A 9,426-nucleotide genomic window follows, 5' to 3' on the forward strand; every position below is an offset into this window, starting at 1 on the left:
TGGTATTAGATGAAAAATCAGGCCTCTGAAATCTTTTTCTAATTGTCGTCTTCTGCGTACACTCCTTTCCCATATTTATTTTAGGACCATTTAAATCATAATAAAAGTTGCATTTAAGGCTCCCCACGTTAAAAACAGTATTAGTCTGAAATTGTAATTGTTTATATGACTAACATTAAAATCTTCCAGTAGCACTGTAAAAATATTTTATTGCCACTCAGTTGTTTTAATGCACAGATACATAGCAATCCCAAGAGGACTGAATATATTCCCAGGTTGATCTACACTTTTGTTCATAACACTGTTTTGGCCAGTCAATGTTTTCAGTGTAGGGGAGAGCACCTAGGTAACATCTCTGCATGCATCTGTAACAGCAATCACTATGAGCCCAATGCAGGAAACAAAGTACTAGCCTTTATTGCCAGAGGGGGAAATATTTAGGCTAAGTTGTGGCAAAGTTACTGTCTACGAAACAAAGAAAAAGGGGATCCTAAGCCCAAGAAAAACTCAGTGTCAGCCCCAAGTCCCTTCAGGCAGGCACAGACAGGCAGGGACCCACAGACCTTTCCTTTTGCACTTCTCTTCCCCAGTGGAAAAAGTCTAGACCCTTTCTGAATTACATGACTGCAGGCAGGCAGCCCTTAGACTTTTTTTAGCTGTTCCATGTTGTTACAGGTAAAGTATTAGAAGCAGCTTCTTCAGGTGGTGAGCAGAATCCTCTGGTCTGACCTGTGACTGGCATTGGCACAGAACTAGATGGCGCAGTGTGGAACATAACCTGGACTGGTCTAAGCCAGCAACTGGATCAGTCACTGGACTAGGCCCAAGGATGGGCACTTCTGTAAGCAGTGAAAGCTAGGGTTACTTACCAACTTTCTAATTGCACAAAACCGAACACCCTTGCCCCGCCTCTTCCCCTAGGCCCTGTCCGCACTCTGCCCCTTCTCTGCGGCCCCGCCCCTGCTACTCCATCCCCCTCCCTCACTCCCTTGCTCATTTTCACTGGGCGAGGGGTTGGGGTATGGGTGGGGGTGAGGGCTCCAGCTGGGGGTGCAGGCTCCAAGGTGGGGCCAGAAAGGAGGGGGCTCCATGCTGGGGTGCCAGCTCTGGAGTGGAGCAGGGATGAAGGGTTTGGGGTGTAGGAGGGGGCTCCAGGCTGGAGCAGTGGGGTTTGCAGTGTGGGAGGCAGCTCTGGGCTGAGACAGGGGCTTGGAGTGTGGGCAAGGGTATGGGCTCTGGGTTGGGGATGCAGGCTCCAAGGCAGGGCCAGAAATGAAGGGTTCAGAGTGCAGGATGGGGCTCAGGGCTGGGAAGGGGGTTGGGGTGCAGGATCTGGGACAGAGTTTGGATGCGGGAGGGAGCTCAGAAGGGAGTTTCAGTGTGGGAGAGGGTAAGGGGTGCGGACTCCAGGTGGTACTTACCTCAGAAGGCTCCCTGGAAGCAGCGACATGTCCCTCAGTTCCTAGGCACAGGGACAGCCAGGCCAGGTGTCACCCCCACAGCTCCCATTGACCACGATTCCTAGCCAATGGGAGCTGCAAAGCCAGTGCTCGGGGCAAGGGCAGCACACACAGCCCCCCTGGCCACGCCTCCACCTAGGAGCCAAGGGACATGTCATCACTTCTGGGGACCTGCCCGGAGCCAGGTAGGGAGCCTACCAGCCCCGCCAACTAGACTTTTAACAGCCTGGTCAGTGGTGCTGACCGGAGCCACCTTTTCAACCAGGCATTCTGGTGAAAAAATAGACACCTGGCAATCCTAGACTGAAGGTATATTCATATTCATTATTTCTGCTACATATTTTTGTAGGATCCAGTATGCATAGCCTTTGCCTGCAAGGAGTGAGAGCATGTCATTGTCCTCCCCACATATGTATTTTAAGTGCCCCATTGGCACTAGAGTTCCTGTTCTTGTGTACTAGAAGACAAGGCTGAAATAGTGCCTAGCTTTTGTGCTGGGGCTAAAGTGAGGGGAAACTCCTTCTCTCTTAGCCACCCACCTCCTGTGTAGTCCTAGACACAACCTTGACATCAACTAGTTAAAAATGTGATTTAGCACTGGGGTTCTCAACCTTTTTCTCTGAGCCCCTCCCCCCAAATGCTGTAAAAACTCCACAGCCAGGCTGTGGCACCATAACTGGTTTTCTGCATATAAAAGCCAGGGCCATGGTTGGGGTAGCAAGCAGCACAATTGCCTGGGATCCCATTAAGCTATATCGCTCAGGCTTCGGCTTCAGCCCCGGGTGGTGGGGCTCAGGACCCTGGGCTTCAACTCCGTGCAGTGGGGCTTTGGCTTTCTACCCTGGACCCCAGGGAGTCTAATGCTGGCCCTGCTTGGTAGCCCCCCTGAAACCTGCTCGTGGCTCCCCACGGGGGCCCCAGATCCCTGGTTGAGAACCATTGATTGACGCAATACTTCGAGTCTCCCAAGTCTATCAAGTTCATTGTTTCCTGCTGCCCCAAGATACTTAAGTTTTCAGTTATTTAATTGTACTGCAGTGTGCAAACTAAAGGTTAATTTAGGGAAGCCAGTTAAACTTTTAGGTTGATATCTGCCCAGATTCTCAATAGCCCATATTGCTTACTGAAAGCATTATGACCATCATTTATACATTTTATTAAGACTATTAAACCAAAAGATCAAGACAGCATCACTACTAAACTATGAATTCAACAATACATTTGTTAAGTTCAAACTAACAGGTTATCAATATTGGAATCTATCAAATCAGATTAATCCTTATAAATCCAAAAAAGGAATCTAAGGAGGTGGCTGTCCATTTGTTTCTAAACCCCAACTAAATAACTTTATCAGACTGTCAAACCAGGACTTGGAGCAGGTTAAATATTTGGAGGCTGAAAACAAATTATTGGGTAAGTGTCTAAACTACAACCTCAAAGCCAATCAAAGCTTCCTCTAGTTTAAATTTTTGCATGTTAGCTAGCTCTTTATCTCCCTGCTGACCACACACCATCCTGCAGATATAATGTAGACCAGTGCTACTCAAAGTGGTGGTCCACGAACCAGTGCCGGTCTGCGAGCCATCGGCTGCCAGTCTGCGCACACATTGGGAAAAAAAATTGCCGGTCACCCACATCAGATAGCTTGAGAAGCACTGATGAAGATCTTAACAGAACACTGAGAAGCAGAAGTCTGGCAACTCTTGTTTGACAGTTTACCAATGACAGCTTTATATTTCTTAGGAAAGTTAGTTTTCCTAGTCCATCTGTTTGAACATGTCATTTCCCCTCTTTTCACATCAAACATAAGCTGCTTGTCTCCACTTTCCAGACCCTCCACAGTTTATCCTTACCTTATCCATCTTCTCTCATTCAGTATCAAAATGCTGACTCCCACTTCTGATTCAATGATGCCAAAACCTCCATCACTCACTTGTTAAATGTGCTTTTTTCCTTGCTGCCCGTCATTCTCAGAAGGAGCACCCCATAAACATCCTCAAAGCTACTTCATTATTTTCCTTCAAACCACTCCTTAAAACAAAATAAAATCACCTCTTCTATGATTTCTAAAAAAAAATTGATAAAAGTTAGGCTGTGGTATCAACACACTAGCAGCCTATCTTGCTGACCAAGGTTGTTGTATTGTTTTCTTGTATTTATCTATCTGTAGGAAAATTGCTGGTATATCCTCTCAAAGCTAGGCATAATGTAGCTCTCTCAAACTAGCATCCCGCAGACAGGTACTCCAACCCTGCAGCAGTCCTCCAGTCAGTTCACTATTTGTTTCATCTTTTCAGAGGGGACAGAAAGTCCAAAAACCAGTAGTCTTGCAGCCTCAAGCTGAATCTTTGAGGTAAGTCCCAACTCAGTAGTCTTTCCATCCCCAAACTGCAGGGTCTTTACATCATCTCTTCCAGTGGCCAGTAGAAGAAACTAGGCCTTCCCTTTTCTCTGGGTTCTAGCCCAAGGACCCTATAACAAGTAGGCAAAGTCTGTCTGTTCAGTCCTGCTACTTCTTACCTGCGCTGCTTCTTAACTTGGTCAACTAGAGGCTTCTCCAATAGCCCCTTCCACGGTTCATGTGTGCCTGCATTCTTTTCAGACTCTCCAAGATCTCAGGCTTCCCTTCCTTCAGGGACATAGCTTACTGGATTCCTCCTTAGAGTTCTCCAAGAACTTCTAAGCCAAAAATATAAGCTTACACCCCTATCACCTTCCCCAGACTTGAGCTTTATTCCTTCACAAGTCTCTCCAGTACACTACTCCTTAGCTGAATACCAACTATAGGTGTGGGAACTAGGGGTGCTGAGAGTGCTGCCACACCCCCTGGCTTGCAGTCATTTCCATCATATACAAGATTTACAGTTTAGTTCAATGGCTCTCAGCATCCCCAGTACCAACACCCCAAGTCTACATCCCTGAAATCCTATCCCAATTTTGAGACCCACTCCAGGAGCTAAGTTAACTCACTTCCTATTACTTTTTCTAATTCTCCTCTCTCCTGACTTCTATCAGCTCAGTTTCAGCAAGAAAACAACACTTACTCCTAGGTCTTCTCTTTAACCCCGATCATTCTCACTCCAAAGGAAATCTGACTTCTTTCCAAGTGAACCTGCTAATTGACCTACTTTACACAATCTCCAGGTGCCAGCAGAGGGGCTAATTATAACCCTCTCAGTAATAGTAAGACTTTATATCCCATCACACCATCTGTTGTCTCTTGTGTTATATTTAGATTGTAAGCTCTTTGGGGCAGTAACTGTCTTTTTATTCTGTGTTTGTACCATTCCTACCACAGTGGGGACCTGGTCCCTGACTAGGGCTCCAAGGCTCTATGGTAACAAAAATAAATTAGAATAACTTACACAAAATATGGAGCAAGTATGGTATACAGCAGAGGTTAGGCTTGTTAAAACCTGGGCAACTTGCTTTCTGGTTCTTTCCTCATGGGGACATTTCCTGTGCTCATACGCACACACACATACAGAGCCACACTTTCACATCCTAAACTTAAAGGATAAAAGGCTGGGATGTCTTCCAGATAATAAAAACACAACTCCAAAACAGAAAAAGGAGAAAGTAAGATCTTTGAAGTAATAGGAAGTTAACAAATGCTTCAGCTCTCATAGTCATCTGGGCTCTTATGAAATACAAGTTGGAATCACAGCCAAGGAGCCAGATGGTGGTGTTGCTGATATGTGGCTTCTTACCAGCAGCAAGGTGCAGGGAGACTGGTTAATGGATCGTGTAGCCTGTTTGTTGATGTCGTGACTTCCTTCCTCAGAGTTAAATTGTCATGGGATAAGAGGGAAGATCCTTTCATGGATTGAGAACTGGTTAAAAGACAGGGAACAAAGGGTAGGAATAAATGGTAAATTTTCAGAATGGAGAGGGGTAACTAGTGGTGTTCCCCAAGGGTCAGTCCTAGGACCAATCCTATTCAACTTATTCATAAATGATCTGGAGAAAGGGGTAAACAGTGAGGTGGCAGTTTGCAGATGATACTAAACCGCTCAAGATAGTTAAGACCAAAACAGACTGTGAAGAACTTCAAAAAGATCTCACAAAACTAAGTGATTGGGCAACAAAATGGCAAATGAAATTTAATGTGGATAAATGTAAAGCAATGCACATTGGAAAAAATAACCCCAACTATACATACAATATGATGAGGGTTAATTTAGCTACAACTAATCAGGAGAAAGATTTTGGAGTCATCGTGAAAACATCCACGCAGTGTGCAGTGACAGTCAAAAAAGCAAACTGGATGTTAGGAATCATTAAAAAAGGGTTAGAGAATAAGACGGAGAATATCTTGTTGCCCTTATATAATCCATGGTACACCCACATCTTGAATACTGCGTACAGATGTGGTCCCCTCATCTCAAAAACAGATATACTGGCATTAGAAAAGGGGAACTAAAATGACTAGGTGTTCAGGAACCTATGCTATGATATTGGCTTCCTCAGTGGCCTAGGACAAGTCACCAGCCTCTCTGCCTCAGTTTTCCCAAGCTCTGGCAGCGGGGCTCGGGCGGTGCTTTAAAGGACCCGGGGCTCCCCGCAGCAGCTGGAGCCCCTGGCACTTTAAATCACCGCCGGAGCCCTGCTGCTACTACCCTGGGGCTCCGGCAGCAGGGCTCAGGTGGCAGGGCTCCGGCAGGGCTCTGGCGGTGATTGAAAGGACCAGGGGCTCCGGCCACTGCGGGGAACTCCAGGTCCTTTAAAGCACCGCTCGAGCCCCGCTGCCAGAGCTTGGGAAAACTGAGGCAGAGAGGCTGGTGACTTGTCCTAGGCCACTGAGGAAGCCAATATCATAGCCTGAACTAGAACCCAGGAATAGATTCCTGAACACCTAGTCTTGTGATCACATATTTCTTTCTATGAGGAACAAGGCCCTGACCTTGCCCCATTAAAGTCAATGCGGGTTTTGATATTGACTTCAACGAACACAGAATTAAGTCCTAATTGCACTGTATTTAAGCAAGCCATTCGTTTTAACTATCATGTGACTGAAAAGTACCTACAAATTCAATTTTTTTGCTACTCCAGTGAGAGAAAATTGTTTAAACTATTTTTGTAAAATAAATAAATACATTTGAGTTAAAAATGTATATACTTAGGACTTGACCTGGGATGGCTTTATTAATTAACTAATTTGCATGAAAGCATGGGGAGATTCTTGGATTAAAGATGCAATCAAAATGCAAATTATCTCCATAATCCTGATACTCTGTCATAATGTGTAAAACTTTCCAGTATTGCATCAGTATGATTATCCTGCCGCTCCCTGCCCACATAATCATGCTGTGTAGTGCCGGCACAATAGAAATTCACACAGTACCTGAAACATTTTGAACAACTTCCTCTTCATGTCTAAGAATTTCTTTTTAATATTTTTGAAAAATGTAACGGATGAGGAGAGACGGTTACCGGATTATAAATCAATATTAAGGCTCTGAGACAAGCCTCAGGCATATGGTTCATGATATTATCAGAATGCTGGAGGGATTTTAAGGATTCACAGTACCACCATTACTTTTTCACATAACTACTATATGTACAATACTATGTTTGTAACTACACATTCTATACATATTACTGTAAATGTCCACATTTGCAGATTATCAGGTACTTTTATGTTTGTTAATTCATTCATTTAAAACTTCTCTCTCCTCCACATTGTCTTCACCTCCTTCATCCTGTCATCTGATTCTGAGGTTTTGAGCGTATTGTCAGGTTCTAACCCTTCAATCTGTCCCCTTGGCCCGTCCCTCACTCTTCTCATCCTCAGGACAAAAAACTTGTCTACAAAGAACTGTGTAAATGTACAGCACTCTATAAATTATTTATTTCTATATTTAAAAAGCTTTTTGCATTTTAGAAAAATAAAAATAGAAGAATAAAATAAATAACATGGGTAAAGAGATATTACAATTCAGTAACAAACAATCCCTAATGTACCCAAAGGAACATAAAAAAAAACCCAGAAAGGATCTGCCTTATACAGTATTCATAGGATAATTAGGTTAAGGGAGATATTCAGCTATGATTCCAAATGCAGAGTTTCCATTCATTCCAGATGATTCCATCTTATCACATTGATACAATAAAATTTTACAAATACATGCTAAAAAGATGGAATGGATCAATTGTTCTTGATTAAATTATATGGAATCCATCCAATACTGAATGATTGTTTTAATGGCTTAAGTTAAATATATATCTAAAATTTTTGTGGTATAAATATCAGACTACACATTTAAAATAAATTAACAACAAAATTTAAAAATGCCTTAAATTAGTTTTAACTTATTTATTTGTAGATGTCATTAAAAAAAAATTGATCCTCAAATAATCCGGTGGAGAGACTTTGAAAAGAACATGTGGATAAAGATTTGGGTTGCCTTCTGACAGGACCATAATAATAATTTGCGCTAAAGCAAATGCTTTCTCCATGGCAACCTCTTTCCTTGTCTTTTTATCCTATTGAAGTCATTTTATGTTTTGTCATGGCAGTCAGGTGCCATAAACATAACTGTGAAGAAAATAAAATTACAATCTAATCACAGGAGTAAACAAAAAGAATAAAGGTAAACGTGCAAAGGAAAAGTAGAGTTTGTATTTTTATTATTATTAAATATATAAAGAAGACTTTAAAAGTTGTTGTGTTTAGATTCTTTACATTTGTTGTTTCTGTTTTTCACATTAGACATTGGATCTAATTATTCATTCTGGATGAGCTACACTCAGCACAGGAAGTGGGGGAGGAGAGCAAAGGTGGCTGTACATGATCTTTGCACTTCCGCTAGTCCCATGTTCTGGGACTATCCACAGGCCTGCTTAACACTAGTAGCCTGAGATCTGTGCTAATTTATGCTCAGCTGCCCCTATAGCCTCTAGAGGCTGTTGCAGCAGCTAAGAATAGCTGGAGAACGGTAGCACTCTGGCCACACTTCTGTCCTTTTGTGACTTCTCCATCTGCTGAAATGGCTGGAAGGGGCTGTAGGGCAATGGAGAATCAGGTCCATCAGGATTTGACTTCCCTGTTATTGCTGAAGGTCCCTCTGGAGCACTGGAGAGCTAAAAGGATGATGTTATTGCAAGAGACTGAAACCAAAGCAATTGAGAGGGGAAAGGCTTTGTAGTCAGACTGTTTAAAATGCTTGGGATTTTCGTTTGTATATTTTTTGTTAACAGCCTTTTAACTCAACTCTTAACAGATGTATAAAAGGAGAAAAATGTAACGTGATAATGTCTCATGTGTCTTTGTGGTGTGATGTTATGTTGTGACATAAATCAATGTCACAGCATCATGATGTAATGTCATGAGGTTGCTTTTTGTTCATGAGGTGCAGTTTTGACATGACAGTCACCTCACATTGAGGCGCAATGACTAGGGTTGCCAACTCTGACTGAAGCTATTCTGGGAGACATTTTTCCCCAACATGATGTAATGTCATTTTCTTAAAATATCCTATTAAAATCTTCCGGATTGCTTTCAATAGTCACTGGGAGATCGACGCCAATTCTGGGAGACTCCAGACCAATCCAATCCTAGCAATAACCCACCTGATAAAGGGATTCCCCTAGGGCAGTGGTCCCCAACCTTTCTGTGGGAATAGCACATTCCTATTCCCAACAGACTGTGGCGGGCGCCAAGCACCCCGCCGCCAAAAAGCCGCTGAGAAGCGGCAGCGGAAAGAAGCCTTGCCACCGGGAAACGGCAACGCTTCTCAGAGGCATTTCGGCGGGCGGTTCTCAGGTGGCCGTGTGGTGTCCTGGGGGTGCATACAACTGCCCCGGCGGGTGCCATTGCACCTGCGGGCACCGCGTTGGGGACCCCTGCCCTAGGGCTTTCATGACAGGGAGGGTGGTGACTTGTTGCACTATGTCAGGATATGACACCACATCACATTACAAGAAGCATGATGGAAAAGACTCCCTTGTAATAGAGGTGTGTGTG

The sequence above is a fragment of the Eretmochelys imbricata genome, chromosome 10 (genome assembly GCF_965152235.1).
Source record: "Eretmochelys imbricata isolate rEreImb1 chromosome 10, rEreImb1.hap1, whole genome shotgun sequence".
Taxonomy (NCBI): Eukaryota; Metazoa; Chordata; order Testudines; family Cheloniidae; genus Eretmochelys; species Eretmochelys imbricata.